Raw genomic sequence first — 24829 nt, forward strand, 5'->3', positions numbered from 1 at the left:
TGCAAACAAATGTGGATAGGGAAATGACTTAAAATAACATAAAATACTTACAAATAGAAAATAATAATCTTGAGCTAGGAGGAGGAGGTCCATATGGAGTAGGAGGTTGAGGAGGCAGTGGATGTGGCGGTGTAGGTGGAAGCGGCGGTGGAGGAGGTAGCCAACACTGGTTTTTGTTTTTTATCTTTATTTTTATGTTTAAATTTGGGTAGACCCCAAAACATTGGGAAATATAACCTCTGATAACCCCCTCCAGCCATACAAAACAAACGTTCAGACAATACACTGGCTGCAGGGCAGGCCAGCATCTCCAAGGCATAAAGGGCAAGCTCAGGCCATGTGCCCAATTTGGAGACCCAGGAGTTGAAGGGGGCAGACCCATCAGTCAGTATATGTAGGCGTGTGTACACATACTGCTCCACCATGTCGCACGTCCCCGTGACGTCCACGATCCAATTGGATATCTTCTCTATCAACTTTCAATGTTCTTTTCTGCGCTTACCATGGTAATCACGGGTAACAGGGAATCAGGGTTTCATGACGGAGAGGAAGCCTGAGAAAGGGATACCACATCCAAGAGAGGTCAATGGATGAAATTAAATGTGATCGAGCAGAAATGTGGGACAAATTATTGAAGCAGAAGCTTCCAAGTAAAAGAGGGGGCGCGGGGCAATTACCCACTCCTGACTCGGGGAGGTAGTGACAATAAATAAAAATACAGGACTCTTAAGATGCCCTGTTATTGGAATGATTAATAAAAAATTACAGGAAATGTCACTGGGGTATTTTTGATTTGGAAACGTTAGACAGGAAAGGCTCTGCTGCTGCTTTGTTGACTCTAGATAACTTCTCCTTGATTGCACGTCCCTGTGAAGTCCACAATCCATTAGGATATCTTTTATATCAACTTTCGACAAGCTCAGGCCCAATTTGGAGACCCAGAAGTTGCAGGGGGCAGACCCATCAGTCAGTTCGTGTAGGCGTGTGCAAACATACTGCCCCACCATGTTGCACGTCCCCGTGACGTTGACGTCCAATTGGATATCTTCTCTATCAAATTTCGATGTTCTTTTATGCGCCTACCATGTTGATCACGGTTAGCGACGAATCAGGGTTCCACGCCGGAAATGTGGGACAAGTTGTTAAAGCGGAAGGATCGAATGAAATGAAAGGAGGTGGCGCGCGTCAATTAAAGACGAATTTTAGAAATTTAAGACCCTGTCACCTATGCAGAGCAGGGGTTTGTTCACGGCAAAACTGTGTTCATGTCACCCAGCTTGTCGGTCTGCACACTGCAGAAAGCCACAGCAGTTGGCACCTGTGTTTCGTCATCATCCGAGACGTGCAGTGGTGGTTCTCCCATGTACTCATCCTGAAACATAAGTGTCTGGGCATCTCTTCCACTTCTGGGGCAGGGCTATGTGGTTGGCCCTGGGAAACCCTGCTAGCAGAGTCATCAAAAAGCAGAAGAGACTGCTCCGGGACTTGGGGCTCAGACTGCTTGGCTGATTTGCACGGGGGTGAGGTGAAAGACTGATGGCCATAGGCTGCAGGTGCCAACTCTGATCTTTCAGCAGGAGACTGGGTGGGAGACAATGTGAAGGAACTGGAGGCACTGTCAGCCACCCACTCTACTATCGCCTGTACTTCTTCTGGCCTCACCATTCGTAGAGCCGCATTCGGCACTACCAAATAATGCTGAAGGTTCTGTTGCCTACTCGCACCTGAGGAAGGTGTTTCTCTTGTGCGTGTAGCTGGCACGGATCAACCACGTCCTCTCCCTGCAACAGGAGCTGCACCAGCAGCACCACGACTGGGGCCACGACCCTTATTTGACAATTAAGTTCATTGAAAGCAAGGCAGTGCCGGTGTCATAAAGAGGAAAAATTTCTTGAGGTCACACAACAGTGTGACAGGCGAAATTTATACAATTACTTTGCGGTCATAAATTTTTTTTATTTGTCAACCAACAATGTAACTGCAGTATTGCCTGGTTGTATTTGACTGTTAGAAATGCATCAAAGGCCCCAAATGTAGTGTCTTTCACAAAATGGGTGTTTTTTCTTTTAAACCAGAATATAACAGCAGTATCTAACGCTTGTATTTGACTGTGACAAATGCAACAAAGGCAGCAAATGCATTATCTTGCCCAGAATTTGTGGTTTTTTTAATACCACAAAATGACAGCAGTATCTAACGCTTGTATTGGACTATCAAAATTGCAGCAAAGGACGCAAATGTATTATCTTGCCCAAAATGGGTGGTTTTTTTTTAATACCAGAATATAACAGCAGTATCTAACGCTTGTATTTGACTATGACATATGCAGCAAAGGCCTTAGATGTAGGGTCTTGCACAAAATGGGTGTTTTTTTAAACCAAGAATATAACTGCAGTATTTAAAGCTTGTATTTCACTGTGACAAATGCAGCAAAGGCCCCAGATGTAGGGTCTTGTAAAAAATTGGTGTTTTTTTAAACCCTGAATATAATTGCACTATTTAAAGCTTGTATTTCACTGTGACAGATGCAGCAAAGGCCCCAGATGTAGGGTCTTGCAAAAAATGGGTGTTCTTTTAAACCCAGAATATAATTGCAGTATTTAAAGGGACACTGACAGGCCCAAAAAGCATATTTAGGTATATATATGACAGTACAGGTCATATAAAGTGTATTAGAATCATCTAAGTATCCCCCCTGTCCACCTTATAAATACAGCAAAAAGAAGTTTTATAACCTGCTTTCATCGTGTTCAATCTGCCCAAGGGGCGGTGTTTCCTCTCCACTTGCGCCCAGCCAGCCTTGCCACAACTGCCGTTTGAAGCGCCGCCCAGCTAATCAATATTCACTTCGCTGGGCGGCTACTAGTGTCCCCGGCCATCTTCAGCGCATGCGCCCGGCACCCTCACTGGCCGGGATCGCATCGCGCCTGCGCACAGTCTGATTCCCAGAGGCCGATGCAGCCTCTGCTTAATGCGCATGCGCCCGGCACAGCAGCGCTTCAGAGTAGCCGCCCAGCGAAGTGAATATTGATGAGCTGGGCGGCGCTTCAAACGGCAGTTGTGGTGAGGCTGGCTGGGCGCAAGTTGAGATGAAACACCGCCCCTTGGGCAGATTGAACACGATGAAAGCAGGTTATAAAACTTATTTTTACTGTATTTATAAGGTGGACAGGGGGGATACTTAGATGATTCTAATACACTTTATATGACCTGTACTGTCATATATATACCTAAATATGCTTTTTGGGCCTGTCAGTGTCCATGTAAAGCTTGTATTTCAATGTGACAAATGCAGCAAAGGCCCCAGATGTAGGGTCTTGCAAACAATGGCTGTTTTTTTAAACCCAGAATATAATTGCAGTATTTAAAGCTTGTATTTCACTGTGACAAATGCAGCAAAGGCCCCAGATGTAAGGTCTTGCAAAAAATGGGTGATTTTTTAAACCCCACAAAACAAAATCGCTATAGATCACAGAGTTAACAAGCACTTCTGATAACGGATTATTTCCTATTCTCTCCCTCACAGCAGCTGCATCCTATCCCTACACGAGTAAGAGCAGAGTGACGTGCAGCGCTATGTGACTCCAGCTTATATAGAGGCTGGGTCACATGCTGCACTGGCCAATCACAGCCATGCCATTAGTAGGCATGGCTGTGATGGCTTCTAAGGGCACACGAGGTAAACGCTTGTTGATTGTCTGCTCTGCAGCCTTTCAAAAGGCGTCATTAACTCGCCGAACACCGGACTCGAACCTAAACTTTTACTGAAAAGTTCGGGTTCGGGTCCGGGGTCCAAAAATCCTAAAGTTCGGTACGAACCCGAACTTTACAGTTCAGGTTCGCTCAACCCTAGTCATAATGGGAGATTTTAACTTCCCAGACATTGACTGGGGACATGATTCTGCCTCAACCGCAAAGGGGAGAAAATTCCTCAACTTGCTGCAGGATCACTTTATGGGCCAGTTTGTAGAAGCTCCCACTAGGGGCGATGCTCTGTTGGATCTGGTCATTTCTAATGATGCAGAGCTTGTTGGAAATGTTACTGTTCAAGAAACACTAGGTAATAGTGACCACAATATAATTATATTCCCCCCTACACCAGTGGTTCTCAACCTTTCTAAAGCCGTGACCCCTTAATACAGTTCCTCATGTTGTGGTGACCCCCAACCATTACATTTTTTTCCTTGCTACGTCATAACTAATTTTGCTACTGTTATGAATTGTAATGTAAATATCTGATATGCAAGATGTATTTTTATTGCTACAAATTGAACATAATTAAAGCAGAGTAATTAATCACAAATACAAAATGTTATATATTGTCAAATATTTATTTCTAATTACAAATAAATGAAATTTTGTATTGAAGCATGGTGCAGCATGGGTAACATACTTAATATAACAACAGTAAACAACATCGCTACATTTTGCAACAGTATGCATAAAACAGCCAACGTTAGTGCGAAGGTTGAGATTGCTTCCTTCTCACCAGATCAGAAATTCTTGGGGCAGTCTTTGCAAGAGCACACCGAAGATCATCTTCCACAACAAGTCTACTTCTGTATTTAGACTTGATAACCAACAAGCTGGAAAACCCTGTTTCACATAGATAAGTTGTTGGAAATGGAAGAAGAAGGCGCAACACAGTCTCAGACAGAACAGGATATGACTGCAAATGCTTGATCCAGAATTTTGTAACTGGCATTGTAGAGAAATCAGTTCTCGCTGCATCGTTGTTAGTAAGTTCAATGAACTCCTCTTGTGCTGTCTCAGGAACATCTTCAACTTTGACTGTGAATGGGCTTCTGGCCAGAGCCAGGGCCGGCCTTAGGTGTTCAGGCGCCCTGTGCGAGCTAACCTTGTGGCGCCCCCCCCCCCCCCCCCTGCCCCCTTAAAAAAAAAAAATAATAATATTGTGTGGCACAGTGTAGGCTATATGTGTATAACAAACATATTTCACATGAAAACTTACAATTACTTAGCTTGGCCCTTGGGGATCTCGGACCCCACTTCCACACTTTGTCCGGGGGCTCGGCGGAGCTGATGTTGTGTTTTATCCTAATGAGAAAGATTTCATAATAAGTATTTGGAGAAGGGGCAGAGGGATAGCAGAGCAGGGAGAGGCTGGTGCTGCTACTAGGTGGTCATACCATGGGGGAGTAATAAAGCCCACCATAATGCCCCCCCCCCCCCAGTAGTAATAATTCTCCTTATAATGTGACAGTGCAAAAAATATCCCCTTGTAATGCCCCCATTGGAGCTAATGTCCTCATAGTGCCCCCATAATGTGCCAGTATAAAATACCCCTATATAGTGCCCCTAGTAAATGACCCCATAGTGCTCCACACCCTCCTTCCTCCTAGTGCCCCCCATAATGTACCAGTATAAAATGCTCCAGTAGATGCCCTCAGTGTCCCCCATAATTTGCAAGTATAAAATACCCCTTCTTAGTGCCCCCCATAGATGACCCCATAGTACTCCTCTCCCCCCTTCCCCATAGTACCCACCATGTGTCCCAGTATAAAATTGTACTGTGCAGAGAGCCCATATAAAATACCCCTTCTTTGTGGCCTCAGTAGATGCCCCTATAGTGCCCCCAATCATGTGCCAGTATTAACAGCCCCCCCCCCCCGTGCCAGTAATAACATCCCCCAGTAATAAGAGCCCCTCTGAGTCAGTAATAACAGCCCCCAGTAATAAGAGCCCCCGCCAGTAAAAGTATTGTACATAATAAAAAAAAACACATACTTACCTCCATGTCAGTGATGCGATGCAGGCCTCTTCTGGCCTGTGTCCCACGCTGTATGGCTCAGCCGGCGCAATGACATCATCGCGCCGCCTGCGCCGGCCTCTGATAGGCTGCAGGCACTAGGCCGGCAGCCTAACAGAGGAAGGGAAAGGGACACGCCTCTCCCTCCCCTACCGCAGCACAGGCAGGCATCTGTATCGCTGTCCTGAGGACGGCGATACAGATGACTGGAGATGAGCGCTTCCACAATGGAAGCGCTCATCTCCCTGTGCCCAGCCGCCGCCGCCAGCTCGGGGAGGGGGGCAATTGCCCCGTTGCCCCCCCCCCCCTGGATCCGCCACTGACACAGGGGAGGGGGAATCAGGTCAAACAGGGGAGGGGGCTGGGGGCCCGCCCCGAGGGGGAACACAAGTGCCGCCTCGTCTGCCGCATATTACACTGCGAGCTGTCGGCCGCCCGGCGCCCCTGTTGCTATGGCGCCCTGTGCGGCCGCACAGCCCGCACACCCTAAAGGCCGGCCCTGGCCAGAGCAAATGGGGTGTCCGGTAGATTTGGAAAGTACAATGAAATTTCATCTTCAAGCATATGCAAGTGTTCTTTTCACAGAAATTATCATTGTAATTCTTTTGTCTGGTTCAATGCCATGTTCATCAAAGAAAGCAGCTAAGGTAGCCAACATGTAAATATTATTGTTAGCCAATTTTTTTTGCCAAAGCTGAAGTTTCATTTGGAATGATCGAACCTTTTCAGACAAATCAAGATGACAAAGATGTCAACCAAGTAAGCTATTTTCTGCAGTTCACTTTTATCGCTGAAAAGTGCCTCAAACTGTGGTTTTGCCTTCTGATTAAAAACTTTTCCTCTTGATAACCATCTCACTTCAGTATGAAATAACAAAGCATTGTGTGTCGCATCCAACTCGTTGCACAGTTGCGAAAACAGTCGACTGTTTAAACTGCTCGCCTTTACAAAATTGACACAACTTATGACGCTTTTCATAACTTCCTGCAAATTCTGTGGCAGCGTCTTCGTTGCTAATATTTTCCTATAAATCATACAGTGAGTTCCAATGACTTTTGGTGACTCATTCAGTACCAAACGTTGAAATCCAGATTGACATCCTAGCATAGCTGGAGCACCATCAGTACAAACACCACAAACCTTTTCCCAAGAGATCTGATGCTCTTTCAGAAATTATCCAACTTTGTCAAATACATCATGTGCAGTAGTTGTCGTTTCAAGAGGTTTGCAAAAAAGAAACTCATCTTTAAAGTCGCCGTCATTAATATACCTCACAAAAACCAGTAACTGTGAACAGTTTGCCACGTCTGTAGATTCATCAAGCTGGGTACTAAATATTGGAAGTGGAGCAGATTTAATTTCCTGTACTACCTGACTAGGAATATCAGCCGACATGTCATCTAATCGTCATTAGATAAGGAAATTGCATTCAATTTCGTAACATATTTGTCTCCGATCATAACTCGAACAATTTCTTTGGCCGCTGGCAACAGTAAATCCTCACCAATGGTGTGAGGTTTCATAGCTCTGGCAATTCTACGTGCCACCAAATGTGAAGCTTCAACGGCTGCTACGTTTTGTTTGTAATACTTGCCACCAGTGTCAAGTCTGGCTTTTTTTAGTGCATCAGCTTTGCTTCTAAAATAGTTGGTATCCCTGCCGGCAAAGCTCGGATGCTTGCTATCAAAATGGTGTTTTAGTTTGTTTGGCTTCATAGATTCAGCTGATAGAACTTCACAACAAATAAAACATTGTGGTTTCTCAATCCCTACTGTAATTATTGAGGTAAAACCATACTGTAAAAAATCCTCACTATATTTTCTTATTTTAGGGTTCTTCTCTACACGATCCATTGTCATGGGATGGTTTGTTATCTAAATGAAAATAATATATGACAATAGCTGATAAACAATAATTCAAGTGTTGCCCTGTCTTACCTCCAATGCCTTTAACACAGCAGCTGCTTTCTACAATACCTGCTCTCTGGAGATGTGTGACCAGTGTGCATAAATACAATGGCGCCAACCCCAGTGTCGGACTGGAACTCCCGTGGCCCACCTGGAGAATTGGGCCACCAAAAACACGCAAAGACACCAATACACCAAATGTTAATTCAAATACATTCATAACCACAGAACCTTTGGCATAAATACAAAATATTTGTAAACCAAATACATAACTTTAAAATAAATAATAAACAACAAATACCCCCTAAAAAATAAATCGGTGGTGCGCACAGTACCCCTCAAATAAATAACTCAGTGGTGCTCACAGTACCCCCCCCCCCCCCCCGAAAAAAATAATAATAATCAGTGGTGCTCAGGGTACCCCTCAAATAAATAAATCAGTGGTGCTTCAAGTCCCCCCCAAATAAATAAATCAGAAGTGCTCAGGGTCCCCCAAATAAATAAATCAGCGGCGCTTCATGTCCCCCCCAAATAAATAAATCAGCGGTGCTCAGGGTCCCCCAAATAAATAAATCAGCGGTGCTTCATGTCCCCCCCAAATAAATTAAGCCTTGCTCAGCCAAATAATTAAAATAAAATGAGCCAGGCTCAGCCAGGCTCAATTAAATCATTGGTGGCAGTGGTGCCCAGCGGTGGTGTCATTAACGATAAAAACACGGACCCCGCAGACAGGCGGCCCGACTTACCTGTCCAGATGTCAGGCTCCTTCAAGCACAGGCAGTGATAGGACATCACTTCCTGTGCGCGAGGATAAGGGGCCGCTGCCGTTGTGCGGGCGACCCACAATAGGAAGCCTCAGGCGACCCCCCCGGAAAGGACCGATCGACCCTCAAAGGGGTCGCGACCCATAGGTTGAGAACTGCTGCTCTACACTATAAGAAGCAAACTCTGTCAGGCAGAGCAAAGACACTGAATTTTAAAAAGGCTAATTTCCCTGGATTGAGGGCAGCATTTCAGGGCATAGACTGGGAGCAGCTACTGTCACATAATTAGGCCTCATGCACACGACAGTATTTTTTCACTGTCCGCAAAACGGGGTTCCGTTGGTCCGTGATCCGTGACCGTTTTTTCGTCCGTGGGTCTTCCTTGTTTTTTGGAGGATCCACGGACATGAAAAATGAAAAAAAAATCTAAGTCAAGTTTGCCATTGAAATGATAGGAAAAAACGGACACGGATCACGGACACGGATCACGGACACGGATGACAATCTTGTGTGCATCCGTGATTTTCACGGACCCATTGACTTGAATGGGTCCGTGAACCGTTGGCCGTGAAAAAAATAGGACAGGTCATATTTTTTTCACGGCCAGGAAAAACGGATCACGGATGCGGCTGCCAAAGGGTGCAGTTTCCGATTTTTCCACGGACCCATTGAAAGTCAATGGGTCCGCAAAAAAAACGGAAAACGGCACAACGGCCACGGATGCACACAACGGTCGTATGCATGAGGCCTAATACTGAGGATAAATGGGAGAGCTTTAACTCCACATTGAGTAATTGCACAAAAAAATGTATTCCTTTAGGTAACAAGTATAAACAGCTAAAATTAAACCCCCCATGGCTTATAGCTACTGTAAAAAGGGCAATAAAAGGGCATTTAAAAAATACAAATCTGAGGGGTCAGCTGAAGTGTTTGAAGATTACAAAGGGCTTAATAAAATCTGTAAAAAGGAGATAAAATTAGCAAAAATACAAAACGAACAGCAGGTGGCAAAATAGAGCAAAACAAATCCCCAAAAATTATTTCAATATATAAATGCTAAAAAACCAAGGCCCAAGCAGGTAGGTCCCCTAAATAATTGTAAAGGGGGGTTAGTCACTGAAGATAAGGAAAAGGCAGAGGTAATTATAAACCAGTTAGTTTAACTTCTGTTGTGAGAAATATGTTTGAAGGACTCTTAAGGAACTATATACAGGAGTATGCGACTGTAAATAATATTAGTGATAACCAACATGGGTTTACTAAAAACAGAAGTGGTCAGACTAAGGCCTCATGCACACGACAGTTTTTTTTCACGGCCCGCAAAAACGGGGTCCGTGGGTCCGTGATCCGTGACCGTTTTTTCATCCGTGGGTCTTCCTTGATTTTTGGAGGATCCACGGACATGAAAAAAAAGTCGTTTTGGCGTCCGCCTGGCCGTGCGGAGCCAAACGGATCCATCCTGAATTACAATGCAAGTCAATGGGGACGGATCCGTTTGACGTTGACACAATATGGTGCAATTGCAAACGGATCCGTCCTCATTGACTTTCAATGTAAAGTCAGGAGTCCCTTTACTTTCACACTTGTGTTCATAATGCAGACGGTGGCTCCGTTCAGAGCGGATCCGTCTGCATTATATTGTTAAAACATTTCCAAAGTGTGAAAATAGCCTCAGACGGATCCGTCCAGACTTTACATTGAAAGTCAATGGGGGACGGATCCGTTTGAAAATTGAGCCACAGTGTGTCATCTTCAAACGGATCCGTCCCCATTGACTTACATTATAAGTCTGGACGGATCCGCTTGCCTCCGCACGGCCAGGCGGACACCCGAACATAACTTGAAGCGTCCCCATCACCATGGGAACTCCTCTATGTTAGAATATACTGTCGGATATGAGCTACATCGTGAAACTCATTTCCGACAGTATATTCTAACACAGAGGCGTTCCCATGGTGATGGGGACGCTTCAGGTTAGAATACACTGAAAAACTGTGTACATGACTGCCTCCTGCTGCCTGGCAGCACCCGATCTCTTACAGGGGGCCGTGATCAGCACAATTAACTCCTCAGGTGCCGCACTGTAAGAGATCAGGGCTGCCAGGCAGCAGGGGGCAGCCCCCCCCTCCCCAGTTTGAATATCGTTGGTGGCACAGTGTGCGCCCACCATCGGGCCCCCCCCTTCCTCCCTCTATAGTTAAAAATCGTTGGTGGCACAGTTTGCGCCCACCATCGCCCCCCCCTTCCTCCCTGTATAGTTAAAAATCGTTGGTGGCACAGTGTGCGCCCACAATCGGCCCCCCCTCTCCCTATAGTAGTAACAACCATTGGTGGCAGTGTGCGGCCTCCCATTCCCCCCCCCCCATCAGTGGTGGCAGCGGAGTTCCGATCGGAGTCCCAGTTTAATCGCTGGGGCTCCGATCGGTAACCATGGCAACCAGGAAGCTACTGCATCCCTGGTTGCCATGGTTACTTAGCAATAGTACAATTGTAGAAGATTCATACTTACCTGCTTGCTGCTGCGATGTCTGTGACCGGCCGGGAGCTCCACCTACTGGTAAGTGAAAGGTCTGTGCGGCGCATTGCTAAAGAACTGTCACTTACCAGTAGGAGGAGCTCCCGGCCGGTCACAGACATCGCAGCAGCAAGCAGGTAAGTATGAATCTTCTACTGTGGTGGGGGTGGGGGCGGGGGGGGGGAAATGGGAGGCCGCACACTGCCACCAATGGCACAACGGCCACAACGGCCACGGATGCACACAACGGTCGTGTGCATGAGGCCTAAGGCTCCTTTCACACCTGCGTTCAGGTGTCCGCTCGTGAGCTCCGTTTGAAGGGGCTCACGAGCGGCCCTGAATGCAGCCGTCTGGCCCTAATGCATTCTCAGTGGAGGCGGATCCACTGAGAATGCATCCGCCTGCCAGCGCTCAGCCTCCACTACGCTCAGTGAGCGGACACCTGAACGCTGCAAGCAGCGTTCGGGTGTCCGCCTGGCCGTGCGGAGGCGAGCGGATCCATTCCGACTTACAATGTAAGTCAATGGGGACGGATCCGCTTGAAGATGACACCATATGGCTCAATCTTCAAGCGGATCCGTCCCCCATTGACTTTCAATGTAAAGTCGGAACGGATCCGCTCAGGCTACTTTCAGACTTAGAAAATTTTTCTAAGTTCTAATGCAGACGGATCCGTTCTGAACGGAGCCACCGTCTGCATTAATATGAGCGGATCCGTTCAGAACGGATCCGATCGAACGCAGGTGTGAAAGTAGCCTAACCAGATTTGTTTTATGGTGAGTAGTAGCCTGGACAGAGGGGTGGCTGTGGATGCATGGCGGTGGTAACATCATGCTTTGGGGGTGCTTTTCTGCGAAGGGGACAAGACGACTGCACTGTATTAAGGAGAGGATGAATGGGGCCATTTATTATGAGATTTTGAGCAACAACCTCCTTCCCTCAGTCAGAGCATTGAAGATGGGTCGTGGCTGGGTCTTCCAACATGACAACGACCCAAAGCACACAGCCAGGATAACCAAGGAGTGGCTCAGTAAGAAGCATATCAAGGTTCTGGATTGGCCTAGCCAGTCTCCAGACCTAAATCCAATAGAACATCTTTGGAGGGAGCTGAAATGTTGCTCAGCGACAGCCCCGAAACCTGACAGATCTAGAGGAGATCTGTGTGGAGGAGTGGGCCAAAATCCCTGTTGCAGTGTGTGCAAACCTGGTCAAGAACTACAGGAAAAGTTTGACCTCTGTAATTGCAAACAAAGGTATCTGTACCAAATATTAACACTGATTTTCTCAGGTGTTCAAATACTTATGTTCAGCAGTGCAAGACAAATATTGATTTCTAAGTGGGAGAACTTGTAAAATTGCTGGGTGTTTAAATACTTCTGTTTCTCACTATATGTAACTATGTCGCCGTATCCTTGGTCTCAATATGGAATACATAAAGGAATTATTAGGACACGATGAGGACAAAGACTTGTCTGGTCCAGTATAACTCATTTGAAAATGTTCATATGATAAGACTGCGCGCTCATACCTTGTATAGTGGATCACAAGCTGGTCATTATTTTCCCTGTCATTGCATCAGGCTACTTTCACACTAGCGTTCGGGGCTCCGCTTGTGAGTTCCGTTTGAAGGCTCTCACAAGCGGCCCCGAACGGATCCGTCCAGCCCTAATGCATTCTGAGTGGATGCGGATCCCCTCAGAATGCATTAGTCTGGCACCGTTTGTCCTCCGCTCCGCTCAGCAGGCGGACACCTGAACGCAGCTTGCAGCGTTCGGGTGTCCGCCTGGCCGTGCGGAGGCAAACGGATCCGTCCAGACTTACAATGTAAGTCAATGGGGACGGATCCGTTTGAAGTTGACACAGTATGGCTCAATTTTCAAACGGATCCGTCCCCCATTGACTTTCAATGTAAAGTCAAAACGGATCCGTTTGCACTATCATGAACAAAAAAAAAATTTTTTTTTTTAATTGTTCATGGTAATGCAAACGGATCCGTTCTGAACGGATCTAAGCGTTTGCATTATAGGTGCGGATCCGTCTGTGCAGACACCAGACGGATCCGCCCTGAACGCAAGTGTGAAAGTAGCCTTATGTGTCCTGTCCCGCTCTGTATACTAACAAAGCCTCTACAATACAGTGCATAGCTTACTTGGAGCTCATATTAGATAAGAATCCACAGCACTCTTCCATTCAAAAAATCTTCTTATTTTATTCAAAAGACAGCATACGTTGCAACCATTCGACGTATAGGCTTTATCAAGCATTTAGATGACTTTTGCTCAATCCTGTAGGAGCTGTCTAGTGGCCATTTATGCAGAAGTACCTAGAGAGTGGGGTCATCAGGGGCATTGCTATGTTAAAACATTCAGGGACTGGGCCCCTGATGCTTTGTCCCAGGCCCCGAATGTACTGCCTGCCAGATAGATACAACTGTATTGCCATCTTCAGGACGGCAATACAATTGAATCTAATGCCCTGCAAGAGCTGAAGGACCTGTGATAACATTACAGTCCATGTGATCAGTTCTTAATGCAGAAGCTGAAAAGGACCTGCAATTATGTCACCATCATGTGACCAGTGCAGGAGAGGACGGCACAGCAGTGAAGATAATTCCTGGGAAGAAGCTGTGGTGAGGTCTGTACATGAGGAGAGGTAAGTGAAGGGAGAGGAAGAGCAATGCTGGTTGTAGTTATTTAACTGGGACTATATGTTAGGGGTGAAAGGTGGGATGTTATTTACATGGGACAGTGGGGTGGAGTGATGTTATTTACATGGGACTGAAAGTTGAAGGGGTGATGTTATTTACATGGGAATGCATGTTGGAGGTGGTTGGGGCACGGTGATGTTATTTACATGGGACTATATGTTGGAGGCAGCTGTGGGAGGGAGTGATATTATTTACATGGGACTGAAAGTTGAGAGGTAATGTTATTTAAATGGGACTGCATGTTGGAGGTGGCTGGGGAGGGGGTGATTTTATTTACATGGGACTGCATGTTGAAGGTGTCTGTCGGAGTGATGTTATTTACATGGGACAGAATATTAAGGGGGTGATGGGACTGTATGTTGATGGTGGCTAGGGAGGGGGTGATGCTCTTTACACGGGACTGTATGTTGAAGGCAGCAGGGGAGGAGGTGATGTTATTTACGTGGGACTGTATATTGGAGGGGGCAGGAGAGATGGTGTGATGTTTTTTACATGGGACTGTATTTTGGAGGGGGCTGGAGAGATGGTGTTATGGTATTTTCATGGGACTCTATGGCGGAGGGAGGAAAATAATGCTATTTACATGGGACTGTATGGTGGAGGGGCTGAGGAATTATAATTTCTGAGGACACTAAACTGAGGAATATAAACACTGGAGGCACTTCAGGGTGGGCATTATAACAGTAGGAGACAATATAAATACTGGGGGCACTGTAGAGGCATTATAACAGTAGGGGCGATAAAAATACAAGGGGCACTGTAGGGGCATTATAACAGTAGGAGGCGATATAAATACTGGGGCACTTCAGGGTGAGCATTATAACAGTAGGGGGCATTATAAATAATGGGGGCACTGGGGGGCATTTTAAATACAGGTGACATTAGGCATTCTTATTACTACTGGGGGCTCTATAGTAGGGACTTATAGATTTGCATTATTTCTACTAAGAGCACTATGGGGGCCTTATTACTACTGAGGGGTCTGCAGAGAGCTTTATTACCACTGGGGGAACAATAGGGGGGCTTATTTCTACTGGAGGCTCTGTAAGGGCATTATTAATACTGGAAGGCTCTTCTGCTAATGGGCGCACTCTTGGGGAGCACTATCACTGTTGGGGGCACTGTAGGGGGCAGTATTACTAATGAGGGTATTCTAGAAGGGAATTACTATTGGTGGAACTATGAGGAGCACTATTATTATGGGGAAGATTATCTGTATGACACTAATTTTTCTTCAGGATAGTATTTGGGGGTTACAGAAAAGTGAGGAAGCTAAGATGTCTGTGTGTTACACTCTGCAGAGACGGGGCGGCTGAGAGAAGTTGTTCGGACTGAATGGAGAAGATGATGACAGGGAAAATCTACATCAGAGGAGATGTCACCTGGGAGGCACTGGATGTAAGAGGTACGTGCTGCTGTATAGCTGTATAGCTATAGCAAGTACAGTAAAATGTCTTTAGTGCTAGTGTTTGGGGGGGGGGGGGGGTTGGTCGACTTAGAGAATTGGGTCTAATGCATTGGGGCTTGGGCCCCAGATCTTTTGAGACCCTAGAAACACCCCACCCATAAGCAAAGTAGGCCACCGAGTAGAGCGCACTCTTGCTGGGGGGGCGCCACTCTATGACGTGTTATTTTCCTACTGGACGCCGTGTTCGCTCACTTTACTTCATGCATGCGCAGTCACATTCTGAGACCTCCGGACATCGGTGTGATTTCATGCCTATGCAGAGGACACTATGGACTCACGTGGAGCCGCTCTATTTGTAAGTCACACGCATTACTTGACTACTTACTATACTGTCTTAGTTGCACTATTTATCTAATATTGCATTAGCACAAAAGGGGATGCTCCTAATTAAACCTACAAATTAGGCTTCTATTTAAGGTATCCCATGTTCTAATTTTCTCACTGCTTGATAAAGACTATACGTCGAAACGTCGCAATGTATGCTGTCTATTGAATAAAATAAGATTTTTGGAATGGAAAAGTGCTGTGGATTCTTCATCTAATCTGATACTATTTGGCACCCTTAAGCCTGGATCCTCATCTGCGTGCACCTTTTTGGACCTTTTCCCAGCTGTCCGGTGGAGCTTTTTTACCCAGTAGGTGGGTTTGGAGTGCAGCTTATCTTTTGTTACAATTATTTGGAGCTCATGTCATCTCTTCTAAACAAAAAAGAAGAAAAATCAGAGAAAATGCTAACAAAAATCCTTCCTTTACATCTAATACAAAAAAGTAGCAAACTCCCTATATTCTCCAAGCTGCCCATATATCTCCATATTTATTCAGTCACCCAAATATAGTTTTCATAATCTCCTAAATATCTCCAGAATTAGCACGTGTCTTTTAAATAATTCCATATTCATTCATAACCACCCAGATATCTCCATATTTACTCAGAGTCTCCTAAATATCTCTATATTTATACAAAACCACCCAAATATCTCCACTTCTATTCAGGGTATGTTCACACGGCTTAAATCTGCTACTGATTCAGTAGAACAAAACAGACGTTTTTCGCCACTGAATCCACATGCAAAACTCCATGAGCATTCTCCCCAATCTCCCCATTACTTCAATGTAAAGAATCCTTAAGTGTATAGGGTAAGTGTGAGTTTAGTAATGTACCTACCTTGGCGTGCTGTGTAAGACGCAGCACCTTAGATGGCAGGCTGCATTTCTATCCCACATAGTAAGGAGGTATGCTCGGCTGGCTGCCCCAGTCTCCTTGCCAGCTCTGCGATGGTTATGCTGGCCGTAAGCACAAACGAGAAAGAAGAAACAGGACCACTTCTATGGCACACTCCCCAGGAAGGACTTCTTAAATAGATAAGTATAGTGTAGAGTATTCTTTAGTAGGCAACATGTGTTAAGGGTAAAAAGCCTTCTTCATCAGGCACTTATTACTGAATAAAAAGAAATTGACATATTTAAAGTAACACAGATTTGATGCCGGGTTTTTTTGACGGGAGAAGAAAATCTGGCATCCAGTACTTTTTCTCCCATCAAAAATAGCTGATCTCTGATAACTAATGCTTAAAAAAGACGGATCAGTTATTTTTAGTGTAAACTGATGCTAACTGAGCTTGGATGATGCTCAAAATAACTGATGCAATTTTCTCTTTATTTTTCAATTCTTCTGACAGATCCGAAGAACGGAAAGTTAAACGGTGATGTGAACCCTCCCTAAGCGTGTTAAAGAAATCTGCATTGTTTGCCAGGTGTTGGAGTGCCTTTTTCAGAGGTTCGGCAGCATGTAGGGATAACACAGGAAACAGAAATGATTAATAGCTGTATGGGAAATTCTATCTTTAGAGCTTGCAGGAGCTATATCTTCAGTCCTGCTGTATATGTGCTTTGCAAACCATGGTTAAAGTGTATTTCCTGGTGTTTGATATTGATGACATCTCCTCAGATAGGTCATCAGTATCTGAATGGTGAGGGACGGACACCCAACACCCCCACTGAACAGCTGTTTGAGGAGGCTGTGGTGCACTAGTGAGCGCCACAGCCTCCTTGCAGCTTACAAAGCACAACACTGTCCATTGGATAGAGGCTCTACTTGGTATTGGAGCTCAGGCCCATTCACTTGAATGAGACTCAGGTCATGTAACCAATGAAAATTACATCACAGGCCTAGAAAGAGGCCGTAGCACTCATCGGAGCCCAACAGCCTAATTAGAGGATCTTGTTTGGGGGTCTGTATTTATTGAGGGGGTCTGTTCTTGGGCCAGAATTTGTTAAGAGAGGATCTTGTCCAGGGACTGTAAGGTGTGAAGATGCCCTAAAGGGCATCAGTGAGCAAATTTGTACTTATGAAAATGACTGACCTGTTACATGTGCGCTTGGCAGCTGAAGGCATCTGTGTTGGTCCCATGTTCATATGAGTCCACATTGCTGAGAAAAAGATGTTTTAATTTACGCAAATAAGCTTTTAAGGGATCTTCACACCTTACAGTCCCCAGACAAGATCCTCTTTTTTCAAACACTGGCCCAAGAACATACCCCCTAAATAAACAAAGACCCCCAAACAAGATCCTCTAAAGACAGACCCAGACTTGACCCCCTAAATAAATACAGACCACCCAAAACAAAAGCCATAAATAAAGATGCAGGTCCAACTTCATGATTAACTAAGATGCTCAAATACTTGGCTCAGGGCAGAACCCCTAAATATATTCACACCTCAGACACTAGACCCCATACATTTGATGAGAAGCTCCTCCTTGGCCTCTTTGCTGCTCTCTCCTGTTGATTAAAGAGCTTCAGAAGTCTTGTGGTCTTTAAACAGGTCCTGCAGAAAGTAGCCTAAAGCAGTTTTGTTGTAAGTTGGGCCACCGTTTGTGGTAAAATAGATTGAAGTAAAATGGCAATTTGCATAAAGTACCCAGTTTTGGGCTGCCATGGAGCCTCAGGTCTTGGGCGCTGCCCAAACCACTGCTGATATAATCCACCATTGACTAAATGGCAGTATTATTGTACACAATGGGGGAGATTTATCAGCTCCCTGCACCACTTTCTTGGCATAATAAAGTTGCAAAATTTTTAAACGCTACTTCCTAAAAGTTTTATTGGAAGTGTTTTTTCTGCTCCGCCTTTACTACTTTCTAAAAATCAAAAACTACAAAAGAAAATAGGCGCTCATAGAGTGAATAAATAACAGTGCATAGTCTCTCAACACCGGTGAAAGCTTAGAATGTGGAAACAAAGAAAAACCACAGGAACTAAACGGGTGGACTACTTGAATCTCACTTTGGAGTGGTAGCTGAGAGGTGCAAATCCACAACCAATGACTTTTACAGCCTATAATTACATTGGTCATGGATTTGCGCCTGTCAGCTATCACCCCAAAGTGAGACTTAAGTAGTCCACCCATTCCCTTTCTGTTACTTTCTGCAAATGGACTGTGGCAGGAGTGGTTGGGACCAGTGGGTCCTCTACATTTATCTATATTTGCTCCTGTTTTCAGTTGCAAATGAAGATAGAAATCTATGGTAGCTCCAAGCTGCTGTAGATTTCCTTCTAGCGCATGGACAGCCTAATATGTACCTGCGCCCCGTCATAAATTAGTCGCATCTTTCAGAGCACTGTAAACATTCTGACTGAATATGATGCCCTAAGGTGATGTGGACCTCGTCTTACAATGCTTTTATAATGCTTATCCCTAGTTACATGTAACTGTTGTGTCTGAGGCATAAGTGCTGCTGATCCACCGTCCTCATCACTGGGGACTAATAAGTGCAGTGCTCCTGGACGGCCAGCAATATTTCCTGCTGGAGAGCTGATCTTTCAGAAACACGTTCAGTCCTCATCTTGTTATGACATTTCAGTTCAGTTCAAGTAATAATGAGTCATGACGTCTTTGGTCTTTTTCTGTCAACGTCGACAGCCTCATGGGAAACACTTACTCTGTATACCTCAATACTGAGGAGGAAACCTGAACTCAAAGAAATCACGCTCTGAAAAAAGTGCCCTGCTCCTTTCAAAGAAACCCATAAAAAAAAAAGTGAATATAATTTAATATTAAAGAGACTAAATATGTACAGTGGTGCTTGAAAGTTTGTGAACCCTTCAGAATTTTCAGAATTTCTGCATGAATTTGACCTATAACTACATTAGATTCTCACACATATCCTTAAAGTAAAGAAAACCAAAGTTCTAAAAGAAAAAAGGGTCTGCTGATGCCATCACCACTGCTTACATTTCTAGAAATGATAAGATTAATGCCCATGTAGGGGCTTCCCTGCTTACTTAAGGGGGTTATCCCATGACTAAAGTAAAAAATAAAAATCAGACATCATATAGTACATGGCAATCTCTTTCTAACAAAGCTAGAACCAGCCCTGTACCTCACATGGATCCAGAGATCCTCCACATTCATTACTCTGCTAGATTTATATCAAGCTGACATCTCAAGGGGAGTGTCTTTTCTGCAGCAGCTCAGGGGGCGTGTCCATGCTCTCCCTATCACAGCCCAGGAGACAGTTAAAGGATAATACTGGGCATGTGCGGCCTTCTCAGTGAGCAGGTCAAAGAAATAATAAGAAAAAAACAGCAGGTGGCGCTATACAGATACATTTTATTGAATAACTCAGTGGCTATGCAATTTTTTTTAATTACATGCAATTACAAAAGTATTCAGATCCAGATGCTAGTTTGAAAATTGTAGAATATTTTTCGTGGGACAACACCCATTAAGTAACAACAGAGCCACAAACAACACCTCACCCTCTCCTCTCGCTCACAGCGCTTGCTTCATGTGAAGAGGAGGAAGAGACTTAAACGGGTTCTTCCATGGAAAACACATATGAACTATCTAACTCTGCCTGTTCTCATAATTGGCGGAGACCCCAGCATTCGGACTGCAACCAATCAGAAAAGTGTTGTTGATGTCAAAACTCCCTTAAGGCAGACCACGATTGAGGGAACTCTCGATATACAATGCCATACTCACTGCCAATCTGCAGCTTGTGTGTTTGGAAGATCTAGCATGGACATTTCACTTGTAAAACCCCTGTGTTACTGCAGTGCATGCCCTGATTGGCTGTCTAGTAGCGCCTCTCTGCAGTACAGTGCAGTAGTAAATGTGATATGCTGTTGTTAACATCTACCAGGATTAGCCATTCTTTTGGACAGGCAGATAAGGTCATTTTTATAATATTTTTGTGTTGCACTGTATGTACTGTACAAAACCATGAAGACGCTCCTGTCCTCTACATAGAAAGTGATTTACAGCTTCCACCTGCTCTTTCTTACATGTATGCATCAGGAACTGCTTTGTCTGTATTAGTTATTGGCTTAGATTTCTATGTTCATTTTGCATAATTTCGGGTTGACATTGGGGGCTTCAGAATCAATTACTAGATCTCCATAGAGTCCTGGACGCAAGTTACAATATTTTCAACTAAGAGTAAAAACAAGAGAAAGTAGTATGGCAATATAAGTGAGCACACCTGTCATGAACCAGCAGGTTTAAACCCACTGTGCCACGTGTCCTACCTCCTCTAAGGGCGTTGTTTAAGTGAACCCCTCGATCTTCACAGTACCCCTGATTGTGGGGATAGACTTTCCTGAGGGGAACACCAGGTCGCTACCTCTTGAGGACTATTGGCACACGAGGCAGCTGGTCCAGGCGGACCAGAAGGTACCTGAGCAAGGTACCAGAGGCACAGGTGTTGTCAGCAGGCCAAGTCGTAACCAGGAGCAATAGTGCAGGACCAAAGGATGAGGCAGAGGCTAAGTCAAACAGGCGAAAGGTCAGGGCAGGCGGCACAGGTACAGGTCAGGCAATCCAGGTCAGCAACAGGAGAGACAAGGTAAGCAAGCAGGGATCAAACAGGTAGCAGAGTCCAGGAATACAAGTACGAGTCAGGAACCTTAACAGGACACGAGGACCTTGACACTGAGGCATCTGGGAAGGGTGCTGACCCACTTATATATGTGCAGAAAGGCTAGGATTGGTCAGCGAGGTCACATGATCCAACTCATAAAGCACAGGAAGTGACGTGCGCCGGTCCTTAAGGAAATGCTGCAGGAAGCAAGCAGCAAGCATACTGTGGCAATGGCTGAAAGGAAACACTGGCAGCAGATCACAGCTGAACACGGCGCCCAGGATCGCGGCAGTAAGCAGGGGAAAAGCGGCGCACAGCAGCCGCTGTTACAACACCTACCGAGTAATGTACAAAAATCCTTTAGTGAATAACAAGAAACAAACCTTGTACCAAAAACATAAAATCATGCTAAACACACAGAAGGGCTGCTGTGTAAGGCACCCATCCATACACCATCGCTCTGGTCAGAAATAAATAGCACCGCAATACAGTAACAGAGAATAGATAAAGTAAGAGTACCAAACAAGTAATGCACAATAAGCAAATAATAATGATGATACTACGATACAAAACCTCTGTAGCCTGAACAAGGGGATGGATAAGACTCCTGACGCGTTTTCTGTTTTTGGTATATGGTTTCTTGTTATTTAATAAAGGATTATTGTACATTATTCTGTAGGTGTGCTCACTTATATTGCCATACTACTTTTGTTTTTGCTGTATATTATTGTCACAGTGTAGGGTGAGGGGAGGAACACCAGAATGACAACAGAAGGAAAATGACCAGGAACTAGGCATCAAAGCTAGGGAAAGGGAAATGGTGACCACCTACGGAAACCCTAAACCTAGCCCTGACTCCTGTCAGTATGAATAGACCCTGAAGGTGGGAATATTCATACGCTGGAAAACTAGGCCCTAGTAACCCTGAGACTCCCTAGGATTAGTGATAGGTTCTGAGACTACTGGTTCCTTCCCAGATAAACGAACCAGCGTCTCCCTGAGGTCTAGTAAACAACGAGCAAATGGGAACAACAAAATACAGAGAGAAGTACACTTATCTTCAAAAGAAAATAGATGAGCAGGAACTCAGATGAGGACCACACACCAGCTCTTCCAACTCCAGGCAGAGAATATCAACCACAAGGTATGAAGTGTGAGTCCAAACTAAATAAAGGAACAGTAACGACCACAAGCTGCACCTGAGACAAAAGGTGTGGTCATTACCAACAACAACACTGCAACAAGTGAAAACAGGCTGTCAGATGACCTAACATGCAGCCAGTCTTTCAGATCTTCTAACCTCTGTCACTGGAGGGACCGGGACAATTATATTTAGTTGGTTGTGTAGCACCCTTTTTGTTTTCTTATTTTTGTGTTATGCAGCGACATTATTGCTTTATCAATATTTTCAACTAACAATGGTCATCCTGGAACCAAGTAATATTGTAACTTTATGTAACTGCAGAATATGGAGCACAGAAACTCCTGATGGCGATCTGAAAACTGGCATAAACTTATAGTTGTAACTTGGTAATGTGAGAAAAAGTGTTTTACTTTACATCAAACTAAAACCCACATTCTCTCAATCACTCTCTTTCTCACTCTCCTTTGTGTGAACCCACCCTAATGGTATATCCACAAGGTAAGCTGTAAATGCATGGGAGGTATGTGTCCCACCATAGGGACCCTTGCATATCGAACGAACTGGGTCCTGCAACCTATTTTTGACAATTCCGTGTTGTTTCTTTCCCCATTGCAGGGTCAGACTGGGGTCCCTTGGGCCACCAGAAGAAATTATTCACAAAATTATTTTCAGGGCCCAACCCCCATACTATCAATAAAGTAATATGTATTCATTCAAAGAATTAGAGCCAAGTGACAAGTTATTGGCTCCAAAATAAGCTCCAGTTTTTTTTCTCATGGGGCCCATTATGTTATCAGATCTTGCGCCCACCAGAGGATCATCTGGTACACAAGTGGGCCAGTCCAGCGCTGCCCAGTACATTCAATGGGAAGGTGGCACGTATAATATATTCATGCATTCAATTGATAATGGTAAAATGGGAATACCCCTTTAAGTTCAAGTCTGAAGAGTCTTTTCATTTGAGTAGCTTTGACAGATTTCCATGTGATACATCAGACATATACAGTAGTATTGTTGTCATCATTCACTCAAAGACCTAACTAAATGCTGTAGACTTCAGTCTTCCTTCGTTTCCTAATTCCTTGTGGCATTTCAAGAGCCACATTGCTTATTATGGCAGAATGCTCATAGCCACAACAACGCATCATTAAGAAACCACAGAGCGCAATTTAAGGGTCGGTTTTCATTTGCTGCACTGAAACTTTAGACTTTTCATGTGTATTAAGAAGTTATTTGCCTGGTCATCTCGTGCGAGTCTTAAAGAAGTTGTAGTTGCAAATCCCCAAGGACGGATAAAGAGAAAACATGAAAGTGGTAACTGTTCAATGAAATAGGACCTTGTGCCACCGGGGAACAGGAAAATACAAAGTTCATGGCCCCACAACATCATTCTCAATGTAGATCTCCAGCAATTGACACTAGGTCACTGCTAAAACATTTCTGAGAAGCCAGTTTTTTAAAATGTAGATGTAATGTCTGTCCCTCAGTGGGACTCTTGACAGCACTGATGGGACTTCGGGAATATAAGACAAGTGATGATTGGTAAGCATTTCACAAAATGTTAATTATATTAAGTCAAAACATTTCTTTTTGCAGTTTACTGCTAATAAAAATCATGTTTAAGGGTATAGATTCATTTGATGTATACATGCTAAACATATTCATAGAGTCCTATTGATCCAATGGAGTCCTTTTGGCAACTGTTGGAATGGTATATTTAATTATATCTGCTGTATGGAATAGCAAGGTCTACACCAGGGATGCTCAACCTGTGGCCCTCCAGCTGTTGTAAAACTACAACTCCCACCGTGTCCTGCTGTAGGCAGATAGCTGTAAGCTGTCCGAGCATGCTGGGAGTTACAGTTTTGCAACAGCTGGAGAGCTGCATCCCAGGTCTACACTGGTAACACAATCATATGATCACAGCATCCAATGGAGGATTATGCTGGGAAACCATTCCAACCTATACCTCCGATATGCAACAAAAATTGAACAGGAGGGTTTTACCCCTAATACCCAGCTAATTTATAGCTCCTGCCACCCAGCCGGTTACATAGACACTCCCCTATCATTGCCCCTAACAACGTCCAGCTAGTTTATAGCTCTTCCCACCAGTTAGTTACATAGACACTCCCCTATCACTGCCTCTAACAACACCCAGCTAGTTTATAGCTGCTCCCACCCAGTAACTTACATAGACACTCCCCTATCACTGCCCCTGACAACAGCCAGCTAGTTCATAGCTCCTCCCACCGGCTAGTTACATAGACACTCTCCTATTACTGTCCCTAACAACACCCAGCCAGTTTATAGCTCCTCCCACCAGCTAGTTACATAGACACTCCCCTATCATTGCCCCTAACAACAACTAGCTAGTTTATAGCTCCTCCCACCTGGCTACTTACATAGACACTCCCCTATCACTGCCCCTAACAACACCCAGCTAGTTTATATTTCCTCCCACTCGGCTACATACATAGACACTTCCCTATCACTGCCCCTAACAACTTCCAGCTACTTTAAAGCTCCTCCCGCCAATTACATAGATACTCCCCTATCACTGCCCCTAACAACCCCAGCTAGTTTATAGCTCCTCCCACCAGCTAGTTACATAGACATTCCCCTATCACTGCCCTTAACAACACCCAGCTAGGTTATAGCAACTCCCACCAGCTAGTTACATAGACACT

At 44.7% G+C, this 24829-nt stretch overlaps 1 pseudogene; it reads right to left on the reverse strand.

The window, feature by feature from the left end:
• Positions 1-4456: 4456 nt before the first annotated feature.
• The window catches only part of LOC122925283, a 42766-nt pseudogene continuing 22393 nt past the window's right edge, over positions 4457-24829 (reverse strand).

This window comes from Bufo gargarizans, chromosome 1, assembly GCF_014858855.1.
Source record: "Bufo gargarizans isolate SCDJY-AF-19 chromosome 1, ASM1485885v1, whole genome shotgun sequence".
In the NCBI taxonomy this organism is placed as follows: domain Eukaryota; kingdom Metazoa; phylum Chordata; class Amphibia; order Anura; family Bufonidae; genus Bufo; species Bufo gargarizans.